We start from the raw sequence: 17,871 nt of genomic DNA, 5'->3' as shown, positions 1-17,871 counted from the left end.
AGTAGATATAAAGAAGTAGAGCCGTTGTCAACAAAGACAGCAACTGAAGTTGCTTCTGCGTTTAAACGAATGTATCAACGTGGACCCTTGCAATGGCTACAGCTGTTACAAGTTGATCCTGGCAAAAAATTTAAGAGTGCAGTATCATCGTTGATGAAGCAACATAACGTCACCGTCAGACGAGGACATACTGCAATTCATCGTGATCAGGCAATTGTTGAACGATTTAATCGAACACTTGTGAGCGGTTATTTGGATATCAATACGCGAAGGAATTCATTCAAGACAAGAGATCACGCGAATGGGTTGCAAGATTACCAAGTGTGATAGCCGCGCTAAATAATGAAATAACTCGAGCAACTGCGTTGAAACCAATTAATGCAATCAAAAGCGCGCGTATAACAATACAACGACGTGATTTTTCAAAACAACCAGTGCTGGGCAATGTGACTGTAAGATATTTATATGAACCCGGGGAACTTGAAGGCGGTAAAAAAGACCGACAGATCCTATTTGGAGTATTACAACACACAAGATATCTAGCATAACAAGATCCTCGGGTAGACCTGCAATTTACAGACTGGATTCAACTGCTCCTCAACGTGGATTTACACGTGAACAATTACAAGTAATTCCCAAAGACACACAATTACCACCACGATCACTTAACTAGCACCCCTACTTCGATTACATTCAAGACAGGTCAGCATCACATTTTCTCGCGTACGACCGCGACTATTATCTTTTCTATCCACGGTAAATTGTCTTGGATGTTTACTCGAGTACTGCCATAACATTATACAATTACAGCTCGCACAGTGATTATTCTGCTGCTGCTTTAGCGCGTTAATAAATTCAACGTCGAGATCAAAAGCGCGTTTATGCTTTTTGTCACTTTGTTTATAACCGGCTAAATCTTTTCTTATTATATCGTTGTCAATATCGTCATTGATCACTGACTCGTCCATGACAATTCTCCGCAACTGAGAAATTCTTCTAACTCAAGACACTGTGAGATAAACTAAATTTGACCATTCGATATGATCATCAACGAGCCAAACAACTGTATCAGTAATAGTTAATCCTTGAGATGAGTGAATCGTCATTGCGTATCCTAGCGTCCACGGGATTTATCAGCGTGTAGAGCATCCTCAACAACACTGACATCAACTGCGACAACATCATTTAATACGAAATTCTGTTTCCTTGACTCTGTCAAGGGTCCTGTATATCAACGTCGATATTCTGTCGTCGCGTATCAGCTGGTCTATAACACTACGGCGTTGGCAACGCTGAGAATTTCTCCTCGTGTAACTGAAATAACTGCTGTTGAAGTGTGTCTCTGACTATGTTTCTACTTGCCACTATCAAATCGTTTGGTTTCCACGTATCCCAAAAGTCGTTCAAGGAAGTTTCTGAAGTCAGCTCGCTCAATATTTCACATTGAATTTTATTCGGTTGTAACCTGATTAATTTTTTAAATTCCTTTAATTCTGCATCAAGAGATCTATGATCACCAATTATCTCCGAGTAATAATCAACAAAATTCTTCAACCAATCGTGTGGAGATGGCCCAACAAACGGAGGTGGTTGACCGTGATCGCCGCACATCATCACAGCTGTATTTTTCAATAACAACCAATCGAGAAATGTTTTTAATACTTCCAACGACACTGTGCACACTTCATCCCAGATGATGATCTTTGGAATATATTTCTCTCCCATTCGATCGGGAGTCCTTGTGCCACCGCTGTATTTGAAAAAACTATGATAAGTACAAGAATTGACTCCTCGTTGTTTCATCTCTGTGGTGAGTCTGTGTGTTGGTGTTAGCATAATCATATCATCGTGTTTCTGTCGAAATAATTCGATTACCCGAGTTGTCTTACCATAACCTCCCGGCCCGTTTAGATAAACTGTTTTGTATCTGGATACTGGATCATACACGTGTGGCTCCGACGATAATTCTGATAGCTGATCGCTGCGACAACTATCTTTAACCGCAACATCTGCGGATTCACAATAGCAATGTAACATTTCTTGTTTTATTGTCTACGAAGCCCATAATGCATTAGTGTTTGTAAAACGAGCCAATAATTCTGAATATGTTTTATCGATATAAAATGAATCCGTTGCAACTCTAACTGCAGTGTTAGGAAATCTATTTATCATCGATAGCAAAATTATAGAAACATAAGCGAGCATTGAAGATCTTAAATGAGTATAATGAGGAGATTCTCCATCAGTGTAACTAACAATTGTGCCTAACTGTTTCCCGTCAGACAAGTAAACGTTTCTCAGGTCACAAAATATATTTCTCTCAGCGGCATCAGCAATTATAAAATCTAATTCAACATCATCCATGATCAATCTTGCACAATGCCGTTTATGATCATATGCTCCACCTTGAGTAAATTTACCGAGTATTTTTCTACCGAGATCTTTTGCTGTTCTTTCACTGTTGCTGAGTTTAATCCTGAGAATATTAGGAGCATCATGGACAATGACATCAACACGATGACCTCATCTACACTGATACGCTCCAGTGTTGGTAAGAAAACCGAAGTCTGCTTCCATATGATATAACTGCTTCACTGACAACCAACGATATCAATACGCTACTGTCAAGCATATATCGTAATAACGCTTTTGGCGCCCAGCGTCGTTCCGAGAGGTGTCTACCAAACTAAACATAACAACACTGATGAAGATAAGATTTTTAGCGAATTCATAAGACACTACACGAGCAAATCCTGTCAGATCAAAATCGGGTAATGGACCATTAACCGCCACTCGTGTCATCTCGTTTGTAGGATGTCCGAATCTTTTAAAATATCCAGCACACTCGCCCATCCCGAGAAAACTTCCCGGATAACACGCGACCATATCCACCGAAATAACATCCTTGTGGTTATATTCGGTATTCCACAAACTGCCATGTCCATATTCAATACAACTTAACTGAACATCTTCGAGGACCTCAATGCGTGTTGGTCTCCATGAATATTTCTCTCTCGCGTCGTGGGCAGCCACTGACGGAACTGTAAAACAATTAGTTAATAATTGCTCAGTATTTTCTGAATATCTTTGTGGAGTTTTATCATTGCGTGTTAGAGAGATTCTTTACGACATAAATCGCCGTTGGGTCTTACAAATTGATCATATTCTCCATCTTCGGAACTCTTAAACAACCATACTGATACAGCATCGTTTCTACTTAACGCGTAAATAAAATCAAAAATTCCACCGGAGTAAAATCTTACAGTACGATTCCGTGGAAATTTTATTACTGCGTTAGGCCAAGCGTGAGCGTTATGATCAATAATTTCAATTGATGTCCCTTTTCCTTTATTCGCTGATTTATATAAATCTCTCCGGTTAACGTTTTGACAGTTATTGGAAATTTTAATTTATTTGATAACTCGGCAACATCGTTTATTCACGCTCCTGTATCTCTGACCGATTTTCAACCCACTTCGCTTTTTTTTCACGTCGCTGATCTGTCAGACCGTTTCCGCGTTTCGCATTTGTAAAATATTCCATTACTTGTTCGGCTACACAATTCAACTTTGAAAATCTCATTGGCGCAAGATCATTAATGTTGAGTTGATCATTTAGCTGATAAATTCCATAAATAACCGCGGTCACAGGATATGCTTGAGCCTAATATGATCTGTCAATACCATTCAGTGTTCCTGGGTTGGAATTTTTACTTAATAAAACGGTTTTTCCACCAGCAAGGACAGGGTCACGTTTGTCACGGATAATCCACGTATCGGAATCTTCTGCTAGCACAATAAACTTTATTCTGAAAAAATATTTCTGATTATCAAAGAGGTAATCGATAATCGTTTTTGCTCGTGTATCGTTCATTGTAGCATCAATGACATCGTCGTCGATAACTTTGTCCTTGACAGAGTCATCGCTTATAATTTTAAATGTCGACCACACTTGAGATGCACCATCATCACGAAATTCTTTTTTAGTATCCCTGATAATATCAATCAGATCAGTAAGAGTTCGCCTCCGCAAGTCAGGGGTTAGTCTGTCAAGATCGAATCTAGAAGCTTTCCAAGGCTTGATTGCAGATAATCTCTCAAACTCATCCATATTATATTTCAGACAAGTATTTAAATAAAAATATTATATATAAGGAATCAGTGTAAATGGCGTATGATATGATCTGTAACTCCATGTGGCAAATCATGTGTAAACGAATTCTGCGGGCAACTTTCACAATGTGTTCGTAATAGTAGTTTAGGCCCAAAGCCTTGCCTACGGTGTGGTGTCGGAGTGCGAGGACAAATACAGCCGTGTGTGCAGTTCGGTGGTAAACGGTATAGAGAACTGAAGCGTTATTATAATAAGAAAAATAATGACAGTGACAGAAATAAAGTGTGTAGAAGATTATCTAAGTTTTCAGACAAATTATAATTTAGACAAATACATTATATATAAATGAAGCAAAAAGAATTTGTCAGACATCCTATCATTAAGAATTATGAAGCGTCTCGTGATAGCGTAATCAAACTCTGACAGCGATAAAAACCAGTTGGTGTTGTTAATAATGCTGGTTATCTAAGGTTCCGCGCTGGGAATAAAATGTATCTTTGTCATCGTTTCGTATTCGAATGTTTCTTTGGGGTGATCAAAGACAATCTTGTGATCGATCATATTGACGGAAAACCTCGGAACAATTCCCTACACAACCTTCAAGCTGCTACACAGAGTGAGAATTCTGCACGAGGAGGGACTGGGAGGTTTAAAAGCATTGGAAAGCGAGCGATTAAATCTTTTAATACAAAGACTGACGAAAAGATTATATTTCAGTCAATATGCGCGGCTGGTAAGTATTTCGGTATTCACCCATATTCAGTACAAAAGGTCGCAAATAAAATAATTAAATCATCGTTTTCATACTTGCATGATGCCTGGATTTTCTTCTCCTATGTCCAATTGGTGTTAGATACAGATAACGTAGATAACTCTTCAGCGATTGTGTAAAAGTGAATGAAAAAATTCCCTCCATTGAGATTGCGCAATACACGTCAGAGGTAATATATTATCCAGGAAATAAATAGATTTCAAGTAGAACTAAATTCAGGTTCTATTATTATTTGCAATCTTTTCTGGAATAAGGTTTTATGACGAACCGCCTATTGTACACACACTTGTACAGGTTAATTATTCTCCGTCCTACTTGTACGGATTAACACGGAAGTAAATACTACGGTCTATCTCCGATTACTTTCCGTAGATTTTATCAAGGACTGTCAAAACGGGCAGGTGTAATCGTTTATTTATCGTAAATACTATTTTTTTCACAGACAATATACTTGTTTTGCTGAATTCGTTTGGTTTTCTGGTTTATCTATATTTTTTCTGCGATTATATTTAAGAAAAGAAATACAAAAACAGCAAATAAGCCACGATCATCGCGTGAGCTATTCTTGAATTTCCAAGTATTAGTCAGATTATATACTATAGGGAACGTATTATTAACTGGGGTTTTCGAAACTCAACAGAAAAAAAACAACTTTCCGCCATATCAAAACGTGGCGGTGATATTTTTCATCCCATGGGATTCATTTGGGGGAAGGTGTGCAAATCTGTTGAGCGTAGAATATAACCCCGTATCTGTCTGTGCTGTCCTTAGTATAAGTTATAGTTAAAAAATACATGTTGTACTGTCCTTAGGATAAGTTAGAATTAAGATTATATGTTGTGCTGTCCTTAGGATAAGTTATATGTGCCTGCTGATCCTGCCAGAATGTTATAAGACAATCTAGGAGGTCACATAAGGTTGTGCTGTCCTTAGGATAAGTTAGAATTAAGATCACCCGTCAAACCTACTAGAATGTCATAAGACAATGTTGGGGGGGTACGCTGAAAATAGTTTAAATATGTTATCCGTCAAACCTACTAGAATGTCATAAGACAATCTGGGGGGGGGGGGTACGGTGTAAATATGTAAATACAATGTTGTGCTGTCCTTATATGTATTCCTCTGAACCCGCTAGCATATCATTTGGTAAGATAGAGGTTCATATGGGGAATGTTTCGTCTTTTGCAAACACGCCCTCATGGACCTTCTAGACTGTTGTTTGACAGGTTAGTTCACATGGGGGTTGTGTTTCCGTGCTCGTGAGTCTGGTAGGATGTCATAAGACACACTAGAGGCTCATATGGAGATGTGTCGTCTTTAGTGTAGAAAAAACACCATTCTGGATTTGCTAGGATGTTATATGGCAACCTAGAAATTCACATAATGGTGTAAAAAAAGAAAAACTTTTCTTTTAAATATATAATATTTGGTGTATATGTATATAATGAATTACGAAAATATCAATGATGTAATTTCTGCTATTAAAAAATTAGAACTCGACGGCATAAATATGTGTGATGAATTAAATCCTGAAAAAAAAATTTCTGATTTTGAAGCATTGCAAGAAGCTAAGGACGAGGGAAGATATATTTTACCGTCTCAATATAAATTTATAAAGAAGATTCAGACGGCTGTGTCGATCACTAGCAACAGTAGAAGAAGCGCGGAGGAAAGAATTTGTCAATCTCTCTCGTGCAATCGAAAACATTAGGTCAGATTTATCTCGTGAATATGAAGCAAAGAAGATAATTAATACTCGTGTGAGGCAACTAAAAAAATTGTCAGATCGTGAAACAATCGAAAACGAAAGTTAGAATCGTTGATTTTATCAAGGATGATGAAATCAAGTAAGTGGAAATGAAAGTGAAAGTAAAAAATCGGTTTTCAGTAAAAACAAATTCTGACAGATTTCAGTAAGATATTATATTTTTTATCACTGAGAATTGTCGATGCACACGATTTTGACTACCTAAATACCCTTCAGAATTAACAACTCAGTCGATTTACACGATTTTGACTACCTAAATACCCTTCAAAATTAACAAATCAGTCGATTTTCAGTAAAAAAAATAAATTTCTTATAATATTTTTGCACACCGACATATTTTAGTAAAATATTATTTGTTTTTTTTTTTTTTTCACTGAAATGTTAGATTTACACGATTTTGACTACCTAAATACCCTTCAGAATTAGCAAATCAGTCGATGCACACGATTTTGACTACCTAAATACACTTCAGAATTAACAAATCAGTCGATTTTCAGTAAAGAATAAATTTCTTGTGAAATCTGAAGAGTATTTGTCAATCCGCCTCGTTGACTTTATCCTTGATTTTATCAAGGGAACGGAGAATTTTTTGTGCTGTAGATATTTACGATTGGATTCTTTAAGATTTTACAAGTAAATTAATATTTGCCATCTTATTTCTCAAGTCCAGCAAGTGGCCGGACTGGTCAGTTAGTCTGAAATTTATTCTTGATAACAGACGATTATGACATCGTAGATAGACCGGATTAATGGGTTCTTGTACAATCAAAAATCCAGGCGGTTCGTTCGGGGTGAATGAATAAAGAATAAATCCTTGCTGAGCTTGATTTGGCATTGTTGTGTCCGTGCTGTAACTTCCTTCAATTACATCACACACAAGATTGACCGCGACCACCGAGGTTATATTCACGATTTCCGGGGATACATGTCGTCCTTGCCCTTGTGGATTATTGTTGTGCCGGAGAATATTTGCCGGTGGTAGTGTTTCTTTGTACCGTGTAAGTATATCAGAAAAGTAATCATCGATGATATCACTGACTGAATTTCTTAACGCGTCTGGGTTATACCCGGGAAATTTAAAATTCCGCAATTCAGCTTCTGTTATCTTATAGTTATCGAGAAAAGATTTTTTTATGCTTATCTCCCCGTAAAATTGTCTCTCTAAATCTGGAATTATAAGCATCAAAATCAACAGCGATCTGATTTAATATTTCAGTTTGTGTAATGATTTCGCTGCGTGAGCATGTTACATCCGAAAGATGTTCTTGGAAACTTTGACGTAGTCGCTCTAGTTGTGTTTTATGTTCTTGATTAATAATTTCAAAAAAACTTAGTAATTTCATGCGGGCGAATTTTTTGAAATTTATATTCTTTATTTACAGGGTCGACGAGTTCAGTAGCATAATCCCAAAACATATTGCCATTATTTATGAATAAAAATTAGGTACCACCAATTAGTGCATCTTTTAAAATAAGATCAATTAAATGATCTTTGCAACGTGGGGTAACACCGTGATATGATTGCTTGTCCGTGGTAAAATCAGACTTTTTTGGTTCAGGTGGTGGTGGTGGTACTTCAGGTGGAATTTCAGGCCATCCTAAAACTGTTCTGATCGAACTCTGATATATATCCACGGCGTAGTCAGGAGAGTTTATCTCGATTGCAGAAGACAGCGTTGGTTTATGAGCGGTTATTGCTATTTTGGATTCTTTCCAGGTGATATTTTTTATTCGACGTTGTAATTCCTCATTGATTTCTCCGATTTGATAAGATCCGGTTGGTATTCCATCAACGTTCCAGTTGGGTGTACCATCTGGTCAGTTTTTATTTGCAAACACAAACGAATTATTCGCTGGTAATCCACCAAATGATTTTGATCTGATATTTGGCCAACTGTGGTATACTCGCAACTGTGCTAGCGTGATCTCATTTACCGGAATCGCAGTTGGAAAATTGATACTATATTCAGACTTGGTTGAGCTTACTGTTATCATTGTGGTCCTTGCCAGACGTATTTGTGGCTATCTGCTGAAGTAGTTCTGTCATTATTTATTTTTTCTTCTTTCAAATGGAAGACTTCATTGTATGTCTTTGTCATTATCGCGAATTCGGAATCTGTTCTGGCTGTGTCGTCGAGGCTTGATGATAACAACGACGATAATTTAGAATATGCTGCTGTGGCTGTGTTTAATCGTGTAACATAATCGTGCAATTTTGTGCTCGTGCACGTGGATATCTTTTTTGCGATAATATAATAAACACCTGCGACTGAGCCGATGATGAAACGCATATTGCTACCACGATTGCAGTTGTTACTGAAGTCAGCGCTGATAATACTATCCCGGTGGACGCAACTACCGGGGATACTGAATAAACTATAGCATCCAGCGCGATTACACATCGCCGGTATTTTTTTACTTTTAACGTATACTCGTCAATGATATTCTTTAACTGTGACTGCCATTCACGTACTTGATCGTATCTATATTGTTGTTCATTTAATTTTGTCGTTGACGCTGTCAGGGCTATTATTATTTTTCTCAGTAACCAATTGAGGTGTTTCAGCTACAAATTCTAGACACCACCAGTAAGACGTTACGGTTAATTTCTTATCAGCTGCTTCCAGTATAAAAGTTTCTTCGGTTCCTTAATTTACAATCCCGGAAAACTTATCGGTTGAATGCCGCGATAGATATGTTGTGAATATCTCGAATTTTGCAGTACTGAACACAGACAGTCTATACACACCAGTAACTGTTGCGGTATATTTGATAGTATTATTTTGTTTTGACCATGTTGAGATACTCGGATGATGCCGTGTATACTATGTTGTTAATATGCCCGGGAGTAACTCCGGGTGGGATTTTAATCAGCCTAATTTTGTTAACGATCTCAGGAATTCCACTTACGACATCTTCTTGTGTTTTCTTAATCGTATCCAATGTTATGTTTATATCAGAGAGTTTTGCGTCAACGGTGAGCGGAGTACCAAAGAATTCCTCTGTGGTTTCATTAATTTGTCTAATTTGTCTAAAGTTTCTACGGAGATTTGTAAACGCGTTTACGTGAACGTCATACTAGGCCCGCAACGTGGATAATTTACTATCTACGGTGTTGTAGTTAACGTCACACATATTTTTTCGTTGCGGCATCTTCGTCGGATGTTGGATCCGCTAAGACCACTATTTTATTTTTGTTCATGTTGAGTTCACCTGTCATTGTGTCACCGGTTTTTTTAAGCGATTATCAACACTTGCTGCGATTTGATCTCTGATTGTTGTAAATGTAACGTCAACATGTTTTTTGTTGCGGAATCTTCGTTGGATGTTGGATCTCTTAACACCACTATTTTAATTTTATTCATGTTGAGTTCACCTGTCATTGTGTCACCGGTATTTTTTAAACGATTAATCACACTTTTTGCAATTTTATCTCTAACGGTTGTAAACAATATACTTGAATCCCTGATTCTACCACCGTCGGTAAACACGGGAATGTTATCCGGGGTAGCTCCAAGAACCCTGCGAACTATGTCATTCCATCCGATATTGCTGGTTTTTAGCTTGCCATGTTTGTTCTGAAAAACAACAACCTCATCTGGGTCTATCCCGGACAACGTTAAAAGATTATCAATCTCATTTTTGGTCGCATATTTTGATAAATCTACGTTGTCGTGTTTTTTACTTTTTACTTCGCTGAGAGATATTCCGTAAATATCTACCATTATTCTTTAGGGATTGTTTAAAATGTTAAATCGTTCCGCGATATACTCGTGCATGACTTTGTGATGTGGTTTGGTTGATCTCGATAACGCGTCAATTACATTAATTACTTCACGGCCACATATCGGAGGATCAGTTAGTGTTTGTGTTGGTAGCGTTGAATACCAGACTGGAATGGAAGAGGAAGTGCTTTGCACTTTGTGTACGTATTTTAGAAATTCAACTGGCGGTGCTAACCCATACGAATCGAAATAAACAATTCCACGTGGATGTATCGCGTAAGCAACCCAATGAGTTCCTGGACCATCGCTGTTATCGAGATTAATAATTCCAGTTTCTGGATTATTTGGTTCACGCGGTAACTGATCTCGCATAAAAACACCTCTGAAATTTTTTATTTTAAGTTGTTTAGCATCATCGAGTAAATCAAAATTTGACATCGGTGTAAAACCGTTGGTTTTCAAAACCGTTTGGGGTACCATGAGGGCTGAGTTCCTGGAAGTCTTAGACCCGCTCCCTTTTTTTATATCCTTTTCCAGTTGCTTTCTTTAATGCCATTCTTGCAGCGGTTCCAACAACACCTAATGCTGCTGCTTTTGCAACAGCTGGGGAAACAGCAGCAATTAATGCTGGTATTGCTGCGAGAAGTGAAAATATACCACCGGTTTTAATCATGTCCTTGATGTGATGGCACTTGGAGCGAAATCAAGTTGAACTCCGGTTTTTGCTTTTTGCGCTTTATTGAAATGTTTTAGTTGAGTTTTAATCAACGATAACTTGTTTGGACCAACACTAGCAATTTGATCTCGCTTCAGTATTATTTTGTCCCGCATGCTCTTGCGTTTTTTGATTGTAATTTTTTCACCTGACTGGGAGTCAGAGTGACATTAACGTGACTATATGACATTTTTATAATAACACGGTTGGTCTAATTGTCTACATGTTTTCCACTGGTGCATCAATAACTCTCATTCGCCCACCAACACCTTCAAGTAACATTAATTTATCGCTGAGGATAACTGCGATTGCTCTGTAATCAGCTATAGTTCCTTTTGCCACACGAGCTCGAAAGAGTATATCAACGACAGATTGTCTAACTAAATCAAGATGTTCCAGTGAAAAGTAATAGATTGAATAATATGTTGTAAAATCTAATTGTGATATTTGTAAGCCAGTATCTATATTTAGATCACGTCCAAGATATTTCGTCAAAACGATGATGTACACGTGCAACATGATATGACTCTGTGTTTGTGAGTTTAGTCGTGTAACATCTTGAAAAGCAATGAAAATATGTCGTGGTGCAGAAACTCCCTGCTGCGATGCCATATGCCATGTAAATAAACCATTAATTCCACTATGAACACTATCTGTGGTTACTGTGAGCCATGATAACAACGATTTACCACCTTGATCCATAAAAGAAAGCAATCGCTGATCTTCAGCAATTGCTGGAGTCATCACCGGCATCCACAACGAAAGTTTTGTTAGTATTGCTTTACTAGCATCACCCACAGGTCGCCATAAAGCATCATTGTCATTATCTTTTCTAAAAAGCACAACTGTGTGTTTTGCTCCAAAAATTACTTTTCTGACTTCTCTACCACTCAACATTAATTTACGCGTTGTAAATCCTAAATTAAATTCTGCATTAGCACCCAGAACCACCGGCTGTACATCAGCGTCAGCATTGTTGGCATTGTTTCTTGATCGTCCTATATTGTACTGATTATTGTTAGGAAAATTAGAAGTGTCTTTAGTAAACATCATTGATGGACCAACTGATTTTGTATAGTCATCGGAATATCTTGCCAAGCCTATTATTGTTGTAGCTACATCAACATTATTTTCAATTGATTCAATTTTTCCGTCAATCATATATGAGGCACTTTCAAACAAAGCCATAATTCCATTATTAACAAAACCGACTCTAACATCATCTCCGTATGCTGTATCATCTGTTTTTATAATTTCACCTACTATTTCAATAAATGCTTCAGCGGGTAAGAAATATCTGCTTGTATCTTGAACCTGTAATTCAATTCGTCCTTGCTGATTTGGATCTCGTGCGTCATAAGAATAATACTGAAAATCACGCACTGATTCATTTTTAAGAACCGGTTCGTCCATGTCAAAAGCTGTGTCGGATTCACGTTTAAACATTTTATTTTAATTTCTTATCGTTTAAAACGAAGACCACATCCTGATATCAGACTTGTATTTATTTGTTCAGTCTCTTGATTCATCAAGGCTGCTAGTCTTTGATTTGCGGCTTGGTTTATTATTTTACTGACGTTTGCGGGCATCTCTTCAGTGCTTGGTAATTTGACTGGTTGTGGTTGGACAGCTTTTGGTATGCGTATTAATCGTGCTAGTATGTCCTTGATTGCCAAGAACTCTTTACTGGCAACGTTACCAACAGCACCAGGAGCTTTATCACGAATAATATACATGGCTTTCATCGATAATTGTTTTGCAACTGGCTTTGCTTTAGGGGACATCCTCCTGAATAAACCCCGAACAACATCACCAAATCCATTTCCGTAAGTCATCCTGTATACTGGCAATCGTGAATTTACCACCCTGACCATAACTGGTCTACGATGAGTATTGTGTACGATCATTTTTATTTAATTATTTATTTATCTAATCATTGTGACAATTAGTCGCTATGATAATCATCAACGAGCTCATCAATAAGCTCCCGGTAAATATCAGTATCCATGATACCGCCTTGAAATAATTGTCGGCAAATATCAGCTGCTTCATTAATTTTTTCTGGTGAGTTATTTCCAGCTCGTTTTCCTCCTATGAGAACTTCTAACCGTTGCACGTCAGAAAGGATATTGTTAGGACAGGCAATAAGACCACTTCCCAAACCACTTCCGGTTGCTCCTTCTTCTGTTTTTCCGTGCTTTTCTTAAATAGTCTTAAGGGTGATCTTTCTTCTTGTGCTTTTTTAAGTAGCTCCTCAGACCTTTTAAGTTCCGACATCAACCCTTGCTGCGGTGGAGAATATTGTTGTTGTTCTATTTGTTTCACACTCTCTTTATAAAGTCTCTGTATTTCTTCAAAAAGACCTCTGTATTCTAAATCATCATTTCTGGCTTGTTTTTTGTTTTTATATATACGATATATCCATTTAATAAGATTATCATCATTTACTTTTTCAGAACCGGGGTTTAAGATACTAGATTTATTAAATATACTAATTAATATTTTTTCAGGTAATTTTTCTCTTTTAGTATTTATAATATCTTCGACAAAACCTTCCCTAAATCTTGCAATCAGTTCAATATTTTCTCTTAATAGTTTAGATGCAAGTTCTTTTTCACGTCGGCAACTTCAGTACGAATTTTTCCAATACCTTTAAGTATTTCTTCGCCGACGGGTGGAGGTTGGAGGTGCAGCTATATTAGTTAGAAGTTCTCGTAAAATCTTTTTTTTTTTTAGTTCTCGCTGCTATTTTTTCAGTCCGCTCAGCGGTTTGTTTTAATACTGGAAGAATACCCTTCTTCCTCTCCTCCTCATCCCTAATATCTCCCCATATAGCTTTTTCAGTAGTCGTTGCAACTTTTACAGTAGCTTTTGTAATGGGTTTAAATAACTGTTCTGTACCCGTAGCAAATGCAACTTGTGCTTCTTGAGGTTCTTGAAGTTTTTGTCTAACAGAATCTCACACGGGAATAATTTTTTTCATTGCTTCTAGTCGCTCTCGTGCTAATATAGCGGAATGTGATTCTCCGATGTTTGCCATTATTGATATAATAATGATTTAATTTATAGCAGCAGAGAGGGTGCTGCCTCCAACTTAACACCGACGTCACGCGTATTTTCCTTCGATGTATCGCGATCAGAAAAACTTATCAGCGATAGGCCGGGTAAGTCAATTAGAGTTTATTAAGTTCGTTGACAGGGTTGTCTCATACCGGGTACTGAGACAATTGCGATTTTTTTTTTGTTTTTTTGCGATTTTCGAGGAAGGCTTATTTTGCGAAACGGAGTGTAAACCAATTAGAGGTTGTTCGCCCTCTCTGCTGCTACATAAATCCAAACAAAGATTGCTAAATAATGTAATGTCACAGTTTAAATGATAGAAATCCAAACCATGACTGCTACAAAATGTCATGTCACAACTTTGACAATAGAAATCCAAACCATGACTGCTACAAAATGTCATGTCACAACTTTGACAATAGAAATCCAAACCATGACTGCTACAAAATGTCATGTCACAACTTTGACAATAGAAATACAAACTATGACTGCTACATAATGCAATGTCACAACTTTGACAATAGAAATCCAAACCATGACTGCTACATAATGTAATGTCTCAGCTTTGAAAAATGAAATCCAAACCCTGACTGCTACATAATGTCATGCCACACGTTGTATTGTGATGTGTCTGCTTCATCATCTTTTTGGATTATTTGCTAAGTGCATGCAAATGACATCACTTCATCACTGGCCATGCCCTATCTCAAAGGTTGGCAACCTACAGCACGCCAGCCACAAGGTGGGAAGTCAACAGGTTTTGTGTGGCACGTGAAGGGCAGCCAGAAATCTCGATTTTAACAGTGTTATTCTCTTACTGGTGTCACGCGCTCATTCATTTTGTGATTAATCCGGGAAAAAGTGGCACACAATGTAAAATAGGTTACCGACCCCAGCCCTATCTGATGTGGCAAGTGAGTTGAACAATCATGTATACCAGTATACATTGACAAAACAGCAAGGATTTCATGGCAAGATTACCAGTATAAGTTGACAATACAGTATACTTTTCATGGCAAGATGATCAGTATACATTGACAATACAGCAAGGTTTTCATGGCACGATTAACAGTATACATTAACAATAGGGCATGGAAGAATAGAATTAGAAGAATAAAATTTGCATCTAATGAAGTTATTCATTTTTAAGTTAGCCATGAATTTATGGTCAGTTTTGTTAATATTTTTTATTTTGGTTGTTTTTGATGCCTTGTACTGACATGATTGGATCTCTATCAGACTTGATTGTCAACATCAGGATTATTATCATCATCATTGTATTTAATCTCCATACTTGGCATCAACTTGCAATAGTTACATTCTTCCATCAAATCTGCTCCTGTATTGATTAATCAATTGTACCGATACATGTAGCAGATGGACCGGAACACACACCCTTATTCCTAATAATATTAATCACATGTAAAACATTTATTTGACAAAACATCCAACCAAAACATATATATTCCGGAACTGTGTTTTACAGACCCTTGAAAATCCTGCGATGTTCTTCAAGTCCGGAAATGGATACAACGCAACAGTAGTAGAAGTTATTGATGAATCACTGGTACAGTTGACTCTCACAGGTAAATTGAAAAAAGTTTCCTTTTTCAGCTTCAGATTTTTCATGTATTTTCAGTAGACAGTGTGCAGAAATTGCTTTCCATTGACTTGAATGCAATGGTTGTGTTCAGTAAGCAGAACATTAAGTGGCAAAATGGTTGTAAGCCCTGTTAGATAGGTCAGTCTGTCTGTGTTATTCAGAGAATAAGCAAATGTTCAAGAGAAATTGGGCATCACAGAAGGGCATTATTAAAGGGTCAGTCTGTGTTATTCAGAACAAAAGCTAATGGTCAAGAGAAATAGGGCATCACAAAAGGGCATCATTAAAGGGGTCAGTATGTCTGTCTTATTCAGAACAGAAGCTAATAATCAAGAGAAATTGAAACCTAGCATTTGCTAGGTAGTTCTCTAACTGCACACCAATGCCGTCTCTCTTTAACTGAACTGCAATACATCCTAGCAGTACTTCGTAGTCCTCTAACTAAACACAGATGCCCTCTCATTTAAAGCTAACAGTGCTTGGTAGTTTTCCAACTAAACACATATGCCCTGTCTATTGAACCAAACTGCATTCCATCCTAACCAATGCTTGATATTTCTCTAACTGAATATACATGCCCTCTCTCTTTAACCAAACTGCATTCAAACCTTGTAATGCATGGCAGTCCCTCAACTGAACAACCATGCCCTCTCTCTTGAACCAAACTGCATTCCTACTTAGTAGTGCTTGACAGTTCTTTAGCCAAACTGCATTCCAACCTAGCAGCGCTTGATAGTTCTTTAAGCAAATTGCATTCCAATCTAGGAGCACTTGATAGTTCCCTAACTGAATACAGATGCTTTCTCTTTTGAACCTAATTGCATTCTTATCTAGCAGTGCTTGATAGTTCTCTAACTGAATACAGATGCATTCTCTCTTTAACCAAAGTGCATTCCAACCTTGCAATCCTTTTATAGTCCTTTAACTGAACACACCTGCCCTCTCTTGAACCAGACTGAATTCCAACCTGACAGTGCTTGATAGTCCTCTAACTGAACACAGACAGATACCTCCCTCTTGAACATAGCAGAACTTGGTAGTAGTACCCTAAATGAACACAGATGCCCTCTCTCATGCACTTAGCAGTGCTTGCTTGTCCCCTTACTGAACACAGATCCCATATCAAATGAACCTATCAGTTCTTAGTTGTCCCCTAAATGAACACAGATGCCCTCTCTCTGCACCAAACTGCATTCTAGCCTAGCAGTGCTTGGTAGTCCTTTAAATGAACACAGCCCAGAGCTCTAACATCAATATTTGTTTTACATGTGCAAGCTGATATTCAAGCACCATGCATACAGATTCGTCAAGAATAACATCAGCATCCATTACAAGGCATTTGTGACATATTTCTGCTTAAAATTGAAACACAGACATAGCATAATTGTTTGGAATAACTTCCCCCTCCAATGTAAGTAGAATGATGAAAACACATGGGGTTCCATAAGAGAGAAAAAAAAAACAGTTGTAAAGTTGTTAGCTAGCTGATGTAGCAGATTCAGAAATCAAGTTTCTTGACAAAAATTGAATCTGAGATCTGGAGGTTACTAACACTGTTTTAATAAAGCATTATAAAGAATATTATTTCCTTGCATACAATACATTTGCTATTATCTTTTCAATTGTATTTTGATCCTGAAAATAGGTTCTAATATAGAGATGAAAGAGGGTTGTATCACTAAAGGGAAGATAGTGGGGATATCAGAGGGTTTGGGACTGACTGTTTTGCTGCCACACTCTTACAAAGGATTTGCGAGTTTAACAGACCTCCAGGGTGATTTCACAGACTCTCCAGTTAAAACACATCATGTGGGCCAGGTTGTTAAATGCTAAGTGCTGACCATGTCAACAGGGAACAGATGTAGGATATCTCTACGAAAATCAAGGTATGTGAGTGTGTGCAGAGAAATCCGAGAATTTGAAGTGAGATAATTTTAGGGATCATATTCACTTCAATTTAGTTGTATTTACTGAAACATTAATATGCATATCATGACGGTACATTAACATGTCTCTCAAGATGGTACATTAACATGCCTTTCAAGATGGTACATTAAGTCCTCATGCTGGTACATTAACATGCCTCTCAAAATGGTACATTAAGTCCTCATGCTG

At 37.5% G+C, this 17,871-nt stretch overlaps 1 long non-coding RNA gene across 1 annotated transcript; it reads left to right on the top strand.

The window, feature by feature from the left end:
- Positions 1–15,644: 15,644 nt before the first annotated feature.
- LOC149795095 (uncharacterized) lies at positions 15,645–17,620 on the top strand. The gene is made up of 2 exons (XR_016422085.1): positions 15,645–15,739; positions 17,402–17,620. It is a non-coding gene; the product is annotated as an uncharacterized LOC149795095 (long non-coding RNA).
- The last annotated feature ends 251 nt before the right edge of the window (positions 17,621–17,871 follow it).

The sequence above is a fragment of the Sinohyriopsis cumingii genome, chromosome 7 (genome assembly GCF_028554795.1).
Source record: "Sinohyriopsis cumingii isolate HCF-2022 chromosome 7, ASM2855479v2, whole genome shotgun sequence".
Lineage (NCBI taxonomy): Eukaryota > Metazoa > Mollusca > Bivalvia > Unionida > Unionidae > Sinohyriopsis > Sinohyriopsis cumingii.
The sequence above is the reverse complement of the archived record's forward strand: the minus strand, read 5'-3'. Positions and strand labels throughout refer to the sequence as shown.